The sequence below is a fragment of the Mus caroli genome, chromosome X (assembly GCF_900094665.2).
Source record: "Mus caroli chromosome X, CAROLI_EIJ_v1.1, whole genome shotgun sequence".
Classification (NCBI taxonomy): domain Eukaryota; kingdom Metazoa; phylum Chordata; class Mammalia; order Rodentia; family Muridae; genus Mus; species Mus caroli.
In genome coordinates, this window is record NC_034589.1 from 142,618,233 (window position 1) to 142,637,560 (window position 19,328).

At 37.5% G+C, this 19,328-nt stretch overlaps 1 pseudogene; it reads right to left on the reverse strand.

Moving 5' to 3' along the window:
- Positions 1-12,600: 12,600 nt before the first annotated feature.
- Positions 12,601-12,700, reverse strand: LOC115030128 (annotated as a pseudogene).
- Between the last annotated feature and the right edge of the window lie 6,628 nt (positions 12,701-19,328).

Here is a 19,328-nt window from a genome sequence, read left to right on the forward strand (position 1 = left end):
TACAGATGGTTAGTCTTAAACTTGATAACTCAAGTTTGGAGTCTTTCCAACACGTGGCATAAGGCAGGCCAAGAGGCTGGGTCTCTAAAGATATTTCTAGTTTAGATAATAATTAATGTGGTTCCTATCCTAAAAAGTAAAATTTAAGATAAGATTTAAAGCAATGCCTCTTTATTAAAGAATTAGAGCTTGCATGTATTCATAGGTATTAATTGGCAGCAAAACTTCGTAATATGATAGTAATGCTTCTAATATTGGTTTTAAAGATGATAAATTGTTTTAAACTTGGGTTTTGCTTTCCCAAGGTTTTAGATATTATCCTAACGTTACAAAAGAAACTTGAAAATTATGGTTAAAACTGCCAGTGTTCCATTGACTGCAGTTTGCAATTTGATTGCAAATTTAAGATTTTCTACTCACCCATATATTGTTAATTAAGATTATTACAAGAGTAATCATCTTATGAGAGCGCTAATACAGCTCACTTCATACAAAACTGGGACAGAGTTATCTAGCTATGTTTGTTTGTCCTTGTGCATAGATTAGGCCCTCAAACAATCAGTTTGGCTATAGTTGCTGCCTGGCAGGAAACTGCAGTATGGGAAATTTTTCACAACACTAAAGTTGTGAAGAACGTTTTAACTGTAAGTCATCTTAAAAAAGAGTATCAAAAATTAGAGACATAGACAGTTAAATTGTTCCTCTAGAATCGGTCCTTATTGCAGGAGGGCCAAGATGCTCAGATTAAAAAATATTTTACGTTTGAGTCAATGCAGGGCTCAGGGGAGCCCCAGAGCGGCTTGTGGCCTTCTTGTGTTTTGCAAACAGTGCCTGAGAAAGTTTTTCCCTGTGCTCAAGAAAATTTCTTTTTAACAGTGTTGCAGATCTATTCAGATGTTTAGAATAATGCTTAAATTCAAAGAGTTTTGCTTCTAGTGAACTGGTAATCACTAGAAAATTTTGCTTCTAGGTATGGCTAATATAGCTTTACATTATGTAAGAAAAAATATTTATTGTCTCTGCTTCTATACAAGAAGCCAAGAGATTTAATCTTTCAATGTATATTTTTCCTAAGTGAAAAATGTTTAATTAACTAATGCTTCTCAAGGGAAGTTAATCTTAAATCCTTGCTCTCACCCAAAAGTTTCAGAGACAATATCCTTTTATTACTTAGAGTTTTAGTTTACTACAAAAGGTTTTACAAAACTTAAGGAAAGCTTTTATAATTGTTATTAATTATATTCATTGGTAATTAAATATTAGGTGTGCCCAAGACAATTCTTTAGCCAGAAAAAACATTATTGTAAAGTCATTTTTCTCATCCTCTCAGCCGATCATTGGCCCACGTAGGCCCAGCTAGCTGCTGACTGCTGTAGGGCAGAGCCTTGAGACACACAGTTTCCCCTGTTTCAGCACAAATAATCTAGTTGTGTGCTGTAGATGGTGTTTTAAAATGCTGAACAATCAAACCTTAATTTGTATATTAATATTCAATTCAATATTTCTGAGCTCACAATTGCTTAAGATTGTTTGTCCCTCAGATGCTATTAATTCTCAAATTTGCAATTGGTTATGCATATACAACTCATAGAAAAAAAATCTGTCCTTTTAAGAAGGCAGTTTTTACATTGCATTCACTAGCAAGATTTTGCTGAAAGGACCCAGATATAGCTGTCTCTTGTGAGACTAGGCCAGGGCCTAGCAAACACAGAAGTGGATGTTCACATTCAGCTATTGGATGGATCACAGGGCTCCCAATGGAGGATCTAGAGAAAGTACCCAAGGAACTAAAGGGATCTGCAACCCTATAGGTAGAACAACAATATGAACTAACCAGTACCTCGGAGCTCTTGACTCTAGCTGCATATATATCAAAAGATGGCCTAATCGGCCATCACTGGAAAGAGAGNCCCATTGGACATGCAAACTTTATATGCCCCAGTACAGGGGAACGCCAGGGCCCAAAAGTGGGAGTGGGTGGGTAGGGGAGTGGGGGGGGGAGGCGGGAGGGTATGGGGGACTTTTGTGATAGCATTGGAAATGCAATTGAGAAAAACACCTAATAAAAACATAAAAAGAAGAAGGCGGTTTTTAGACATTTATTAAATTGTCCTAACTGCCTGGACATTTTTAAAACAATGGCAGGATAATTTTATATCTCAGACAGTCTATAGGCCGTCCATATAAAATAGTTTAGATATATAACCTCGTTCTTTATATATTCATAACAGTTATGGTTTAAGATAATATTTTAGTATTCTTAAAAATTGTACATGTATAATTCCTTTTAGTGTCCTCAGTTACTACTTGTTTCCACATAATAGTGTTAATTCTTGAGGAATTTTACTTAATAATTTGCTACAAATAATGCTTTAAATTCTAGTTAATAAATAAATAAATCATGCACATGTGACTCTTAATAACTTTTTAAGCTTTCTAGTTACAACCACTCCTTAAGATAAATGATTAGAAGTGCAATTAGTCACTGCCCTTTAGAGCCAAGTATTTAAAATGTTTTGTCAACAAGTTATTAATTCAAAAGGTTAGATATTGTAAAACTTTAAAACTTTAACTTCTTAAAAGACAAAAAAGAGAAAAATTGTATCTCCATACATACTATTTAGTGCATTCCCATGCACACTATTTAAATCATACCATTATTTTCAAATTTTGAAATTTAAATGTCAAAGAATTTAATAAATGCTTTATAGTATCTTAAAAGGATCTAATTATTGGCTCATAGATTGATCCTAAACAGCTACCTTAGTAGGAAAGGGAAAAACATGTTCTCTCCACAGAACGCTGCAAAAACATATTGGTTAATTCGTGTGACGAGCTGGCAGGTAAGTTGACTCAGTGTCTTGATTGAAATGGCTAAGAAATTAAATTAGATTCATGTTTTAGATCCATCCTTGCTTACAATTTTTCCAGTTTAGACTAGCTTCAAGCCTTTTAAGTTTATGGCAATAGTACATTAGAGACTGTATATTCTGACTTAGTGAGCTTAGTCATTTAATAGAGTCATAATGATTGTTCTCTTTTCTTTGGTGTGACCAGTCATTCTAACTCAATCTTAGACTGGTCTAATATTTAGTCCAATATTAGAGATTCCTATATTCTTAATTACCTACCAAGGTTAATTCAGAGCACATCCCCCACTTCCAGAGAGTTTCTGGCCTAACTTGTGCCTTGCTAATTTGCAACTGAATATAGTACCTGAACTTTCCCAAAAAAAGATTTGCATTGCTACTTTCTCATTGTCTAGATATTGTTTTTTTTCAAGCAGATCAATCAACATCCTCTGGCCTGACAGCAGTGGGCATACATCCCCGCCCCCAAGAGCATACAGGTGGTGACTGTTTTCATTCAAAGGACATTCCAGAATGTCTCATGGCTTTGGGTCTGATTTGAGATTTAGGTTTAGCTAGAAAGGCATATATTTCTAATACTAGAAGAGATTGGTTTTTATTCTGATAGACAGGCTTAGTCCCTTAGCTGGCCTCTGGTTTTCCACCCTTGGTGTTACTGCAAGGTCCCCTTAGTTCCTCAGGCTGTGGGAATAACAGAGATGAGGAGGATGACTTCCAGCTCCTATTTTAGCCACAAATCGTGGTGTTACTAATGACATAATTCTTGTCTAGGCCTTGCTAAATCTAAGGTTGACAATTCTCCTTTAGGAGCTGCACAATACTCAGAATTGTGCATACTGGTTCGTGATCATAAGAATACAGTATGGGTATTTCTTGGTGCAGAGATTTACTGCAGGGGAAGGTTCCAGCTTGACCATTTCTGAGTTCCCTGTGAGATACACCCGGATTGGATGGAGGTTGGTATCTATTTCCAGTTACAACCAAAAATATCTTTCTAAGACCTGCCTCCCCTCCCCAAAAGATACCAAGAGCCACAGGTGTGGGTCATGACAGCACCCACGGGAGGAATCCGGTCAATTTCCACCCAAGCCAAGGTTAAAAGCCCACTCATGTACGGATGAGAAAATCATTTGATCACCTCAGTTAAGCATGGCCTTATTAAACTTAATTAATGGGGGGGGGGAGAGGTTGGAGACCGTACTGTTAGAAGGGCAAGCCCTTCACAGCCTCCCACCCTAAAAAAGCCAGTTGGCCTTGTACTACGGAGCCGGTCATAACCCCCTTCTCCCTGTTCCCTGCCTGTCATCCAAAAATGCGGAGGAATATCCACTCAATGTTATTCATAATAAAGTGCATTTCAAATTCATACAGTCAACCTTTGCCAGGGATCCAACACCCTACTTAAAATTCAACTAGGAAGTTACCTATTCAGTACTAATTAGCATTATAAAGTCAGAGCCTACAGCCCAGGGCTATTCTGTTAGTTGTTTACTAGGAGAGAAAGGACAGTCTTATCCAGACACTGTTTACCATAAGAAAAGTTAGGAAATTCCATGGAGACGGGTGTTTTTTTTTCCCCTAAAAATTTTGGCAGAACTATTGAGCATAGATAATTTTTTTTTTTTGCCTCAGGCCAGCCTTTTCTTTTTTTATTAACAACAGAGAGGAGATGTAACCTCCCCCAGCCTGAAACCTGCTTGCTCAGGGGTGGAGCTTGCCTCTCAATCATTCTGCCATGCCCACTGCTGGAGCTTGCCGCTTTGCTGTTCCGAAGCCATCACGTGGTCACCCTGCTCCTGGACCCCAAGATTATTTGGCAGGAATCGGGCTCCCTTCCCCTGCTTCATAACTGCGTGCAGAATAGTAAAATTGAGCTTTGATCAGAATGACTGTCTTAACTGCATCTTTCTATCGCTGCCTAGCACTTCTTCTCTTCCAGGTTTCCAAAATGCCTTTCCAGGCTAGAACCCAGACATGTGAGCTGCTGGCCGGACACAACTTTAAACAGACTTACAACCCATTGAGAACCAGAAGTGGTCATTAAAATTTTCCCAACAAAAACAAAAAATCCCAGGGCCAGATAGTTTTGGCACATAATTCTACCACATGTTCAAAGAAGAGTTAATGCTATTTTTCTTCAACATATGCCATAAAATAGAAACAGAAGGAACATTGCCAATTCACTTTTTTGAGGCCACCTGACACACAAACCACACAAAGACTCAACAAAGAAAGGGAACTAGAGACAATTCACCCTATGAACATAGGTAAATATTCAATAAAATATTTGCAAACTGAATCTAAGAACACATTAAAAAGTTCACCCACTATGCTCAAGTAGGTTTCATCCCTGGAATATCAGGATGGCTTAACATATGTAAATTGACAAATATTACCTACTACAGAAACAAACTGAAAAACAACAACAACAACAACAACAACAACAACACATAGTCATCCCATTAAATGCAGAAAAGTCTGTTGACAAAAATCTTCAACTCTCATGATTCAAGTCCTGGAGAGATTAGGGATACAAGGGACAAACATAAATATATTAAAGGTAAGTCCAGATACAATATCAACTTAAATGGAGAGAAATTCAAAGCAATTCCATTACAATCAGGAATAAGATAAACTGTTTTCTCTCTCTCTCTCTCTCTCTCTCTCTCTCTCTCTCTCTCTCTCTCTCTCTCCCTCCCTCTCTCTGGATCTCTCTCCATATCTATTCAATATAGTACTTGAAGTTCTAACTAGAACAATAGAACAACTAAAGGAGATCAAGGGGATTCAAGTTGGGAAGGAAGAAGTCAAAGTATGTTAATTGCAGATGATATGATAGTATACATAAATGGCCTCAAAAATTTATCAGAGAACTCCTACAGCTGATAAACACCTTCTACAAAGTGGTTAGATACAAAATTAACCCAAAGAAATCAGTGGCCTCTTATATACAAATGATAAAAAGGCTGAGAAAAAAAATTAGGGAAACTCATCAGCACAGAAGACTTTCTGAATAGAACCCTTCTCCTATGCAGGCTCTAGGATGAACAATTATTAAACAGAACCTCATGAAATTGAAAACTTTCTACACAGCAAAGGACATTGTCATTCAGACAAAGGGTCAGCCTACAGGGTAGGAAAAGATTATTAACAACTGTACATCCAATATAGAGCTAATATCCAAAATATATAAAGATCCTAATAAAACTAGATATCAAAGAAACAAATAACCCAAGTGGTACTATGTGCTCAGCACCTCTAAAGTTCTTGTACTGTTAACAATTCTGGACATCTGGTTTAAAGATTTTTTTTTATAAGAATGCCATTGAAATAGAAGGCAAGAAATTTGACTGAGTATCTCAGCTGGGCTATGAGAGTGCATCTTTAAAGACAGAACTTATCTTAGATGTAAGCATTCAGATTTACCCTGTGACTTAGGTGAGAAGTTCTGATTGGTCAAAATTAGTACCTTGGATGAAGGTATGACCTTTGTTGACAGTGAATACAACCTCACAGATGATAAACCTTCCAGGGCAGCCTGGCTTGAATATATAATGTATGGGGAGGTATACAGGGTTGGGAGGGAACAATATCGCTATTGAAGCAGCAACATTTCTTTCTATGTATGTATCTGTGATGGTTTGTATATGCTTGACCCACAGAGTTGCACTTTTAGGAGGTGTAGCCTTGTTGTGGTAGGAGGGTCGCTGTGGATGTGAGCTTTAATACCTTCATTCTAGCTGTCTGTAAATCAGTCTCCTCATAGCAGCCTTCAGCTGAAGACATAGAACTCAGGTCGTCTGCACCATGCCTGCCTGGAAGCTGTCATGCTCCCACTTTGATGATACTGTACTAAATCTCTGAACCTGTAAGCTAGCCCCAACTAAATGTTGTCCTTATAAGAGTTGCCTTGGTCATGGTGTTTGTTCAGAGCAGTAAATCTCTAACTAAGACAGAAGTTGGTAGCAGGAACTGGGATATTGCTGCAATAGGCCTGACCATGTTTTTGTTTGGAAGAATGTGAATTAGGGGACTTTGGATTTAGAGAGCAATGGAATAATTTAAGTGGGGCTTAATGAGCTATCCTAATAGGAATATGGAAGACTTTGTTTCTATGACTGATTTGGACTGTGCAGACCTTGCCCAAGTTGTTTCAGTGGAGAAGAACTTCAGTGTGTAGCCTAGATACCTTTTTGTAGCATTTTGGTGAAGAATGTGTGTAGACCCCTGACTCACCAGCAAGAAAGATGCCACAACAGGATCCTTCTGCAACACGTTTATTGGGAGAGCATTTACTACGAATGCGAAAGACCCCGAGCCCCAGAACTGGCGCTGCTTATATAGGCCTAGGAGAGTCATGTCTACACCTGATTGGTTATCCTTTCAGTACTTCATTAACATGCCTCAGGAAAGGCAGTGACTCGGCAAAAAAACTCTTTTGCACATGCGCATATTGGTTGTTTACCCAAACTTATGGGTGGTGGCCAGCAGTAGCCAGCACCATCTTGTAATGGCGTATGTGGCTTCCCACAAATGTGGCTGCTTTTTCCCCTTGTCTGAAAAGTCTGCCTGAGGCTAAGGTGAAGAGATTCAGATTAATTGCATAGACAAAGGAAGTCTCAGAAATGTCCAGAATAGACTTTGTTCTTTGGTTAAGTCTCATGAAGAGCAATTTAAACAAACATAGCAAGATAAGAAGAGAAAAATATAAAATATATGGTTCGAGTATTAAAGGGGCTCCAGAAGTGAAATGGAGCTGAATCCTGTGTTCAAGGATATTAAATTGAACTAAGGTAGTAATGACCTTGGGGCAAGATACCACCCATCAAAATTAAAGCACAGGCTTGGCAGAGCAAGTCTATAAGGCCAGGATGCAAAGGCAAACAGATCTCCGACTTCAAGGCCAGCCTTGAAGAGAGCAGGTTGGAAGTGAAGAAAAGCTTAAGTCCAGGCATAATGGAATATGCCTTTAACCCCAACATTATTAGAGACAGAACCATGTAGATCTTTAAGTTCAAGGTCAATCTACAGAACAAGTTCCAGAAAAGCCACGCTTAGGCAGTAGATTTAGAACACAGAAAGCTAGTGATAAGGTAATAGAACAAAGGGGCCTTGTTCCAGCTACTGCAAGTAGCAAAACTCAGCAGCTTTGGCCATGTGGTTGTGGCTTTACAGTGAAAAACAGAAGGGACTACTGGGACAGCTGATGCTGGTTAGCTGGAGCTAAGAAATTAGTGGTGATAAAGAAAAGACCAGCATCACTGAGGTGAAATCTTCTGGGAAGTGTTTTTGTGAGAGCACAAAGAAGCTGTACTCCAGAGATAGCCTATGTTGTACCTCCTGCTGCAGCACACTTGGTAATCACCAAAGTGGTACTGGTTTTGAAGGTATGAAGGGGTCATGGAGTGCATCTGAGGCTTGGTGTTGTAAGAGGCCAGGGAAGGCCATTGGTGAAAGTAGAGCCTCAGTGGCAGTTGATGGCCCAGAACTGAAGGGGACATACAAAGGATTTGAGTATCAGCACCATGATGAGAACATATGAGATGCTATTAGTGAAGCCTGGTTGCACTGGAAGACTCCAGAGTACCGGAGTTGCCAGTACCATAGAATGATCATCAAGAACAGAAGTGGCAGTGGAGTGAATCAACCTTAGGTTAGAGTGCTACAGAGGGCAGAGCTAGAGAAGTGACTCAAGCCATTTATAGATGCTCGACCTGCAGGACTTAAACAACAGGATTCTCAAAGGAAGGGAGCTACAACTACAAATTTTGGGATCTGGCAAATACAGAAGTGGATGCTCACAGTCATCTATAGGATGGAACACAGGGCCCCCAATGGAGGAGCTAGAGAAAGTACCCAAGGATCTGAAGGGGTCTTCAACCCTATAGGAGGAACAACAATATGAACTAACCAGTACCCCCAGAGCTCACGTCTCTAGCTGCATATGTAGCAGAAGATGGCCTAGTTGGCCACCAGTACAGGGGAACGCCAGGGCCAAGAAGTGGGAGTGGGTGGGTAGGGGAGCAGGGAGTGGGGAGGGTATAGGGAACTTTCAGGATAGCATTTGAAATGTAAATAAAGAATATATCTAATTAAAAAAAAGAAGAAAATTGCAGAAAAAAAAGAAGACATGAAGGAAGGAAGCACAACAAAAATTCTGTCCAAGCCTTGTTTATTTAGTGGAAATGGGGAGATTTTTATTTTATTTTTATTGGATATTTTCTTTATTTACATTTCAAATGTTACACACTTTCCTGGTTTTCCCTCCAAGAACTACCCTCCCCTTATCCTCTCCTCCCTTCCTGTATTCACCAACACACCCACTCCCACTTGCTGGCCCTGGCATTTCCCTACACTGGTGCATAGAGCCTTCATAGGACAAAGGGCCTCTCCCTCCATTGGAGTTTGACTAAGCCATCTCTGCTGCATATACAGCTAAAACCATGAGTCCTCTTTGGTTGGTGGTTTAGTCCCAGGGAGGTCTGGAGGTACTGGTTAGTTCATATTGTTGTTAATCCTATGGGGCTGCAAACCCCTTCAGCTCCTTAGGTCCTTTATCTAACTCATTCATTGAGAACCCAGTGCTCAGTCCAATGGATGGTTGTGAGCATCCATTTCTATATTTGTCAGGCACTGGAAGAGCCTCTCAGAAGAGAGCTATATCAGACTCTTGTCAACAAGCACTTTCTGGCATCCACAACAGTGTCTGGATTTGGTGATTGTATATGGGATGGATCCCCAGGTGAGTCAGTCTCTTAATGGTTATTTCTTCAGTCTCAGCTCCACATTTTGTCTCTTTAACTCCTTCCATGGGTATTTTGTTCCCCCTTCAAAGAAGGACTGAATTATCCACACTGTGGTCTTCCTTCTTCTTGAACTTCATGAGGTCTGTGAATTGTGTCTTGGGTATTTCAAGCTTCTAGGCTAATATCCACTTATCAGTGAGTGTATACCATGTGTGTTCTTGTGTGATTGGTTTACCTCACTTGGGATAATATCTGCCATATCCATCCATTTGCCTAAGAATTTCATAAATTCATTGTTTTTAATAGCTGAGTAGTACTCCATTATGTAAATGTACCACATTTTCTGTATCCATTTCACTGTTGAGGGATATCTGGGCTCTTTCCAGCTTCTTGCTATTATAAATAAGGCTTCTATGAATATACTGGAGCATGTGTCTTTATTACATGTTGGAGCATCTTCTGGGTATATGCCCAGTAGTGGTATTTATAGGTCCTCAGATAGTACTATGTCCAATTTTCTGAGGAAACAACAAACTGATTTCTGGAGTGGTTGTACCAGCTTGCAATCCCACCAGCAATGGAGGAGTATTCCTCTTTCACCACATCCTTGCCAGCATCTGCTGTCACTGGAATTTTTGATCTTAGCCATTCTGACTGGTATGAGATAAAATCTCTGGGTTGTTTTGATTTTCATTTCCCTGATAACTAAAGATGTTGAACATTTTTTTTTTTTTTTAGGTTCTTCTCAGCCATTCGGTATTCCTCAGTTGAGAATTCTTTGTTTAGCTCTGTCCCTCATTTTTAATATCCTATAGGGTTGCAGACCCCTTCAGATCCTTGGGTACTTTCTCTAGCTCCTCCATTGGGGGCCCTGTGTTCCATCCTATAGATGACTGTGAGCATCCACTTCTGTATTTGCCAGGCACTGGCATATCCTCACAAAAGACAGCTATATCAGGGTCCTTTCAGCAAAATCTTCCTGCTGTATGCAATAGGGTCTGGGTTTGGTGACTGATTATTGGATGGACTCCTGAGTGGGGCAGATTCTGGATGATTCATCCTTTCAGCTCATCTCCAAACCTTGTCTCTAACTCCTTCAATGGGTATTTTATTCCATATTCTATTTTGAGGAATAATTTCAGGAGAGTTGGAATTAGGTCTTCTTTGAAGGTCTGATAGAACTCTGCACTCAACTCATCTGGTCCTGGGCTTTTTTTGGTTGGGAGAGTATTAATGGCTGCTTCTATTTCTTTAGGGGAAATGGGACTGTTAAGATCGTTAACCTGATCCTGATTTAACTTTGGTACCTGGTATCTGTCTAGGAAGTTGTCCATTTCATCCAGGCTTTCCAGTTTTGTTGAGTACAGCCTTTTGTAGAAGGATCTGATGGTGTTTTGGATTTCCTCAGGTTCTGGTCTTATGTCTACTTTTTCATTTCTGATTTTGTTAATTAGGATACTGTCCCTGTGCTCTCTAGTTAGTCTGGGTAAGGGTTTATCTATCTTGTTGATTTTCTCAAAGACCCAGCTCCTGGTATGGTTGTTTCTTTGAATAGGTCTTTTTGTTTCCACTTGTTTGATTTCAACCCTGAGTTTGATTATTTCCTGCCTTCTACTCCTCTTGGGTGAATTTGCTTCCTTTAGTTCTAGAGCTTCTAGGTGTGCTGTCAGACTGCTAGTGTATGCTCTCTGTAGTTTCTTTTTGGAGGCACTCAGGGCTATCAGTTTTCCTCTTAGGACTGCTTTCATTGTGTCCCATAAGTTTGGGTATGTTGTGATTTTATTTTCATAAACTCTAAAAAGTCTTTTATTTCTTTCTTTATTTCTCCCTTAACCAAGGTATCATTGAGTAGAGTGTTGTTCAGTTTCTACGTGAATGTTGGCTTTCTATTATTTATGCTGTTATTGAAGATCAGCCTTAGTGTGTGTTGATCTGATAGGTTGCATTGGATAATTTCAATATTTTTGTATCTGTGGAGGCCTGTTTTATGACCGATTATATGGTCAATTTTGGACAAGGTACCATGAGGTGCTGAGAAGAAGGTATACTCTTTAGTTTTAGGATAAAATGTTTGTATAGATTTCTGTTAAATCCATTTGTTTCATAGCTTCTGTTAGTTTCTCTGTGTCTCTTTTCAGTTTCTGTTTCCAGTGTCTGTCCATTGCTGAGAGTGGGATGTTGAAGTCTCCTACTATTATTGTGTGTAGGGCAATGTGTGCTTTGATCTTTAGTAAAGTTTCTCTGATGAATGTGGATAACCTTGCATTTGAAGCATAGATGTTCAGGATTGAGAGTTCATCTTAGGAAAATTTACCTTTGATGAGTATGAAGTGTCTCTCCTTGTATTTTGTGATAACTTTAGGTTGAAAGTTGTTTTTATTCAATATTAGAATGGGTACTCCAGCTTGTTTCTTGGGACCATTTGCTTGGAAAATTGTTTTCCAGTCTTTTACTCTGAGGTAGTGGCTGTCTTTGTCACTGAGGTGGGTTTCCTGTATGGAACAAAATGTTGGATCCTGTTTATGTAACCAGCTTGTTAGTCTATATCTTTTTTTTATTGTGGAACTGAGTCCATTGATATTAAGGTATATTAAGGAAAAGTAATTGTTTCTTTATGTTATTTTTGTTGTTAGAGTTGGAATTCTGCTCATGTGGCTATCTTCTTGTATGTTTGTTGAAAGACTACTTTCTTGGTTTTTCTAGGGTGTAATTTCCCTCCTTGTGTTGGAGTTACCCCTTTATTATCCTTTGAAGGGCTAGATTTGTGGCAAGATATTATGTAAATTTGGTTTTGTCATGGAATACCTCAGCTTTTCCATCTATGATAATTGAGAGTTTTGCTGGGTATAGTAGCCTGGGCTGGCATTTGTGTTCTCTTAGGGTCTGTATGGCATCTGCCCCAGATTTTTTGGTTTTCATAGTCTCTGAGGAGAAGTCAGGTGTAATTATGATAGGTCTGCCTTCATATGTTACTTGACCTTTTTAAAAATATGGAATCCTTCATGAATTTGCATATCATCATTGCATAGGGGCCATGCTAATCTTCTCTGTATCTTCCAATTTTAGTGAGCACAATGTGGGGCTTTAAAATCTGAAAACCGAGAATCTAATTTGCTCAGGTACACAGGCCAAACTGGTGGTGACATTAATGTAAAAGGAATGTCACCATTGTAAAAAGGTCCAGAAAGTAATGTCCTCATTTTGAAGGGAAAGGATTGCCCTCATTGTAAAGGGAAAGGAATTCCCTCATTCTAAAATTGTCTGAACAGAAGCAAGATAGTGGAAAAAGCAAAAGAGTGTGAGATAATAGCCCATGGACAGGATTCCAGGGGCTTCTGAGTCCCAACTTGTAGGAGACAAGAAGATCATGTGTGTATCCCAGGCATTGAAACAAGAAGCTGTAGCATTGAAGTTGCCTTGGAGATCCCAAGATGTTTGAGATACCAGAGCCATGGCCTATCTGCTGAGGATATCTACTAACATGGAATGGAATCAGCCAAGGAGGAAGAAGTTTGTTGCAGTCAACAAAGATGAAAAAGGAGTTAGAGATCTGAAGACCTCCTTGACATCAGAAATGGAGATGCAGATTTTGGAGTTTTCCCAGCTGGTTTCCTGTCTTGCTTTGGGGATTACAGTTAATTGATTAAATGAATCTCAGAAGAGACCTTGAATTTTGGACTTTTAATATTGTTGAGACTGCTATGGAATTATGTTATGGTTAGGTATGGCCCCATAGACTCATGTGTTTGAACAAGCCTATGGGGGCCATGGTGTGGAATGTGATGCTTTATATATATGCTTGGCCCAGGGAGTGGCATTGTTAGGAGGTGTAATCTTGTTGGCTTAGCTGTGTCACTATGGGAGTAGGCGTTAATACCTTTATCCTAGGTGCCTGAAAGTAAGTCTCCCCATAGCATTCAGAGGAAGGGATAGAAATCTCAGGTCCTTCTGTACCATGCTGGCCTGGAATCTGTCATGTTCCTGCCTTGATGATAATGGACTGAATCTCTGAACCTGTAAGCCAGCCCCAATTAAGTGTTGTCATTATAAGAGTTGTCTTTGTCATGGTGTCTGTTCATAGCAGTAAAACCCTAAATAAGAGAGTATCCTATGGGGGCTTGCTTATGAGGCTTCCGGGTGATGCCAACACAACCTACATTATCTTCCAATGAAGAATCTGAAATTCTGGACCTTGTGGGAAAACAACCTTGTTGCTTAGTCACTCAATTCATGGGCATAGTTTAAGCCTGAGTAGAAGCTGACAATATTTGCCTGTGAAAGAGACTGGGCTCTATATCCAATGTGGGTACATATTCAGTTTGTCTGAATTCAAGAACAAAACTGAATTGTTTGTAAAAGTGGGAAAGCTTAACATGAGTCTTAAGTTGTTCATTTTTTTCAAATTAAAGTTTTCTTTTTCAGTAGTAAGAGGAAAACCAGTTTCAGAGAGTATATATATCAAAAATAAAAGATTTCAATTAATCAGGTTAAACATACTGTCAAATACTTCAAGAAACTAAAAAAAAAAAAAAAAAACCCAGTCCAAAAATTAAGTTAAATGTCAAAGATCAGAAAGATACATAAGCAAAATAGAGACAACAAACACAATACAAAAGGTTAATGAAGCAGAGTTGGTTCTTTGAATGTGTAAATGAAATGAATAAATTCATTGACAAATCAAGAAAAGTGGTGACAATATAAAAAAATGAGAGCTGAAAAAGTTGAAATTATACCAAATACCATAAAGACACAATTATTGTTAAAAGTTATTGTGAAAAACTGTGTGGCAAAAATTAAAGCAAACCAAACCAAAACAAAAGAAATGAATAAGTATCTGGACACATATAGCCTGCCAAAATTGAACCCATATGGACATTTAAAAATGTGACCAGACTATTTTTCCAACAGAAAGGACTCAAAGATACAGATCAGAACCAGAATCAGCTAAAACCTTTATAGGCCATTTCTAGATGATTCCACTGCACTCCATGTTTCAAAACCGCAGCACCAACTGGAGGCTGAGTGTTCAAAAACAAGCCATGGGGGTTATTTCAATACATATTATAAGAGATGAATTAAATGCATCTGGAATGATTTTCTCATTTTTCATTTCATGGAAGTTTGGGAAGTATTGGAGTTTAAAGAATATTCCATGCATCTTAGTCAGAGTTTCTATTGCTGTGATAAATACCATGACCAAACACAAGTCAGAAAAAAAAGACTTATATCACAGTCCTTCATTGAGGGAAGTCAGGGCAGGATCCTGGAGGCAGGAGTCAATGCAGATGCCATGGAGGATGCTGCTTACTGGCTTGCTTTTCACAGTTTACTTAGCCTGCACACCTATATTGTATCCAAGACTACCATGGGAGGGATGGCATAACCCTCAATAGGCTGGGGCCTTCCCCTTTGATTACTAATTAAGAAAATTCTCTGAAGACTTGCCTGCAGTCTGATCTTATACATATATTTTCTTTTCTCAGAGACTATAATTTATGTCATGTTTGCATAATACTAACCAGCACAACTAAGCCATTGTCATCTTGACACACAAACAAGTTATTGTTAAGCCACAACTTTTCCTTTCCTGTTTATCCCTAAGACCACACATTAATAAAGACATCACAATACAGAATTATTTTACAAAGTTAAAAAGTCCCACAGCCTTACTAATTCATGCAGTTTTAATTTTGTATTTTTAGAAATATCCTGTCTCTTAAAATCTAAAACTCTCAAATCTCCTCTTGAAAAATTTGAAGTCTTTCGACTCTGGGATTCTGTAAAATTAAGAATGAATACTTTATTTCTTCAAGAGGGAAGAACCAGGGCATAGTCCCAGTCAGATCAAAGCAAACTCAAATTTAAACAGCATAAATAACACAATGTCCAATAATCTGGGATCTACTAATGATTTTCTGGGCTTTTCCAAGTGGACTTCAGTCATTTGTCGAGCTCTGCCCTCAGCAGCACACACACAGCTTGTCTTCGATGCTCAGGCTAGATCCTTTCTTCTACTACTGTTGTTCTTAGTGTTTATCCTGTGGTCCTGGCATCTCCAAAATGATAGATCTTCTGCTGTTATTGGGCTACCGGGATTGCATCTCCTGTGTTCACTTCATGGTGCCAAGCTTCAACTTCTATGTGTGGCCCCTTTGGTACTGAGACTTCAGCTGCTATTGAGGCTGCACCTTCATCAATGGCCTTTCCTGGCCACTTACAATGCCAAGCCTCAGCTGTTCTTCATAAACCCTTTACGCTTTCTAAATCAGTACTACAGGATTACTCTTGTACTACCAAGCTTGGCTGCGAGTGCAAGGTACAACTGTGGTCACTTCTGGAAAACAGCTTCTGGATGTTGACTCTCAGGAAACACTTCCCAGAAGATTTCACCTCAGTGATGCTGGTCTCTTCTTAATCACTGCTAATTCCTTAGCTGCAGCTAACCAGCATTAATTATTCCAGTAAAGCAACGGTTTAATTTCTCTGGTACTGGTCTCTTGTTAATCCTGACTGACTCTTCAGCTGTAGCTGACTAGTATGACAGAAACTTAATTTAACACAGTAAACATGCAACAGCTCCAATAGTGTTTATGTAAGTCTCACAGTTCCCTCTGGAGGTTCACAAGTCAACCTTCTATTATTTACATGTCTGTCAACAATCTTGTCTTCCAAGTTCCCACAGAACAGTTCACCAAGTTTTGAACAGTCAGTGGTTTTTCTTGCCCAAAGTTCCAAAGCCCTTCCACAATCCTCTCAAAAGCAACATGATCATGTCTGGCACAGCAATACCCTATAATCCTTTTATCAATTTCTGTCAGATGACTATAGATAGATGTGTCAAGTTGACATCAAATTAGCCAACACACTATGGGTGAGTGAGAAGAATGTGTATTCTTCAGTATGTGGTTTCTAAATAAAATAATTTCTTAAAAAATAAAAACCAAAACAAACAAACAAACAAACAAACCTCCCATAGGAATGCCGAGAGGGCCATTCCACAAATAACTCTAGATTCTGTCACATTCACAATTAGCATTAACCATCATAAATTTCTGTTTGATCAACTCATTCTATGGTATCATTCATTTCAATATTTTCAGTTTACTTTTGTTGAAGTGGTCTATTGATGGATGTGCTATATTGAGATAACAAAGTATTAATGCTTGGAGATTAATCTACATCTTTGTGTTCATAGCATTTGCTTCATGAAATTAGTTGTGCCTGTGTTCTGTGTGTATGTTTAGAATGTCCTCTTGATGGATTATTTTTCTTTTAATCAGTATGAAGTGCCTATGTGAATGTCCTCTGAGTAGTTTTGGTTAGGAGCCTTGTTTTGTTATATATTAGCACAGCAACACCAGATTGTTTCTCCATCCTTTATCGTAAAGTAGTATATGCTTTTTACGATGAGGTATATTTCTTAGAAACACCACATACATGCATTTCGTATTTTAAACCACTCTGGTAGTCTGTATCTTTTGATTGGGAAATTAAGACCATTAATATTCAAAATTGTTATGCAAAGGTGTATCCATTCATTTTGTTGATTTTATAGAATTTAGTGTTTTTCTATTTCTCATTTACTTAATTACTATTCTGGTGTGATATGTTCTTTCCTGTAGTATCATGGGTATGTTTATCTTTTGTTAGATTTTGAAAGATTCCTGCAAATATCACTTGCAGAGCTAGCTTAATGATTATAAACTATTTTAGCTTGTTTTTAATCATGGAAAGTTTTTCTTTATCTTTCAGCTACGACAGTTTTGATGAAATAAGTCATCTGAGTTGGCACCTGTGTTCTTTCCAAATTTGAAAATTGCCATTCCAATCACTGTTAGCTTTTAAATTTCTGTTAATAAACCTGCTTTTACTCTGATGTGTATGCCTTCATATATGACTTGGTATTCTTCTTGTAGATTACAAAATACTTTTTTCTTACTCTGTATATTTTATGTTTTAAGTTTAGAACAGCACAGGGAATTTCCTTTATGGTTTTGTCTTGTTTCTTGTTATAAATACCTCTTATATGAGAATCTTTTCTCCAAGATTTAGGAAATCCTTTGCTTTTATTTTTAGTGAAAATGCTTTGTATTCCTTTAGCATGACATTCTTATTTTCTTATGCAAATAATTAATAGAATTTTTATAGTATAGCATAGATTTGGAATGCTCATTTTGTACCTTACAATTAATTTATCTTGTCACTATTTGAATGTTCTAATTCCTCTATCTTTACTTCAAGACCTAACATTTTTTCGTTCTGTGATCCATTCCATTGGTGAGGTTTTCTGTGGCCCTTTTTCTTTGATATATTTTTATTTTTCATCTCTAGTACTTCAGTTATTTTTTTCTTCTTTATTTTTCTTTGTTGGATTATGATAAACCAGCCAGCCTTCATTTTAAGGCTTAAAAGATATCTTATAGGAAAGACAAACTAGATTCATTCCCATTTATAATTAAATCTGTTTCTCAAGTATTGGACTACATCTCACCTGTAACCTTAATCTACAAGTGGTTCTATATTGCCTGTTCCAGGAAACTGCAATCATACCTTTGTTTCAAAAAACTGCAACCTTGCCTTTGATTCAAAAGGTTGTTATGACTACCTGTTGCTATGAGTACCTATTGTTATGAATACCTGTTGTTATGATCACCTTGCAGTCATGTCAAGTCTTTGTTTCAACAGTTGAAAATATTAAAATCATGTTTTACAAACATCATTACTGATAATTTTTCTCACCATGCTTGAAATTATCATTTTCTTAATGTTTATCTTCAAAGACCTTTTGCTATTTTGAAGTTTTCAAAATATACTTACTGATAAAATAATTTCTCTCCTAGATACACTGATAATCTTTTAAAAATAAACTGATTGTTAGACAATGTACACAAATGTTTAGTGTGTTTTAAATACTCTCTCACTATGTCAGGTGGTACCATACAATGGCTTTTGAATATATTTTTTAATGATTCATTTTTAATATTTCCTGCTGTTTTACTATGCTTAACTCCCAAAGAATATTTCATATGTTTTAAAACAATTTAATATTCAACATTAGATATAGGATCATCAGTTATGGATAGTATTAAATATTCATTAATGATATTTTTAGGGTATGAAAGGATATGAATATAAAAGTCGAACAATTTTTTATGTATTATTTGATTCTCAAAATACTCAATATTATTAATATGTTTGATTATAAAATGCATTTAAATAATAAAAAAATAATAAAGAAGAAAATAAACACATATACACACACACAAAGTAAACCCAATTATAATACCTTATGTGGTGATTTAAATTTGAATTAATTTATAAATACCAGAATAAAATGTATGTGTTTATATGAATATGTTTCGGGGATGATATCAAGCTACATTAATACATATAAGAGGTTATAGCTTCTGTAGTGAGGATTTTTTGTTCTTTTTCTTTGAGAAAGCAGTTAGCAATAATTATGAGTATTTGAAACTGAAAAAAAAACTTTATTAAACAGGACTATACTTCAGGCACACTCACCTGAAATGTTAACTAAGTGGCATATTAATTATGAACATTCTTTTGGATGGAATGATTTAAATCTGATGCTTTCAAATCTTAATTTTTTAAATGTATGCTGAGGGAAAAAACATCCTGTTGCAGGATTTACAGGAAAGATAAGGGATGACTGAAGTGTTAAAATATGCCTTCATCAAATACACAGCCATTT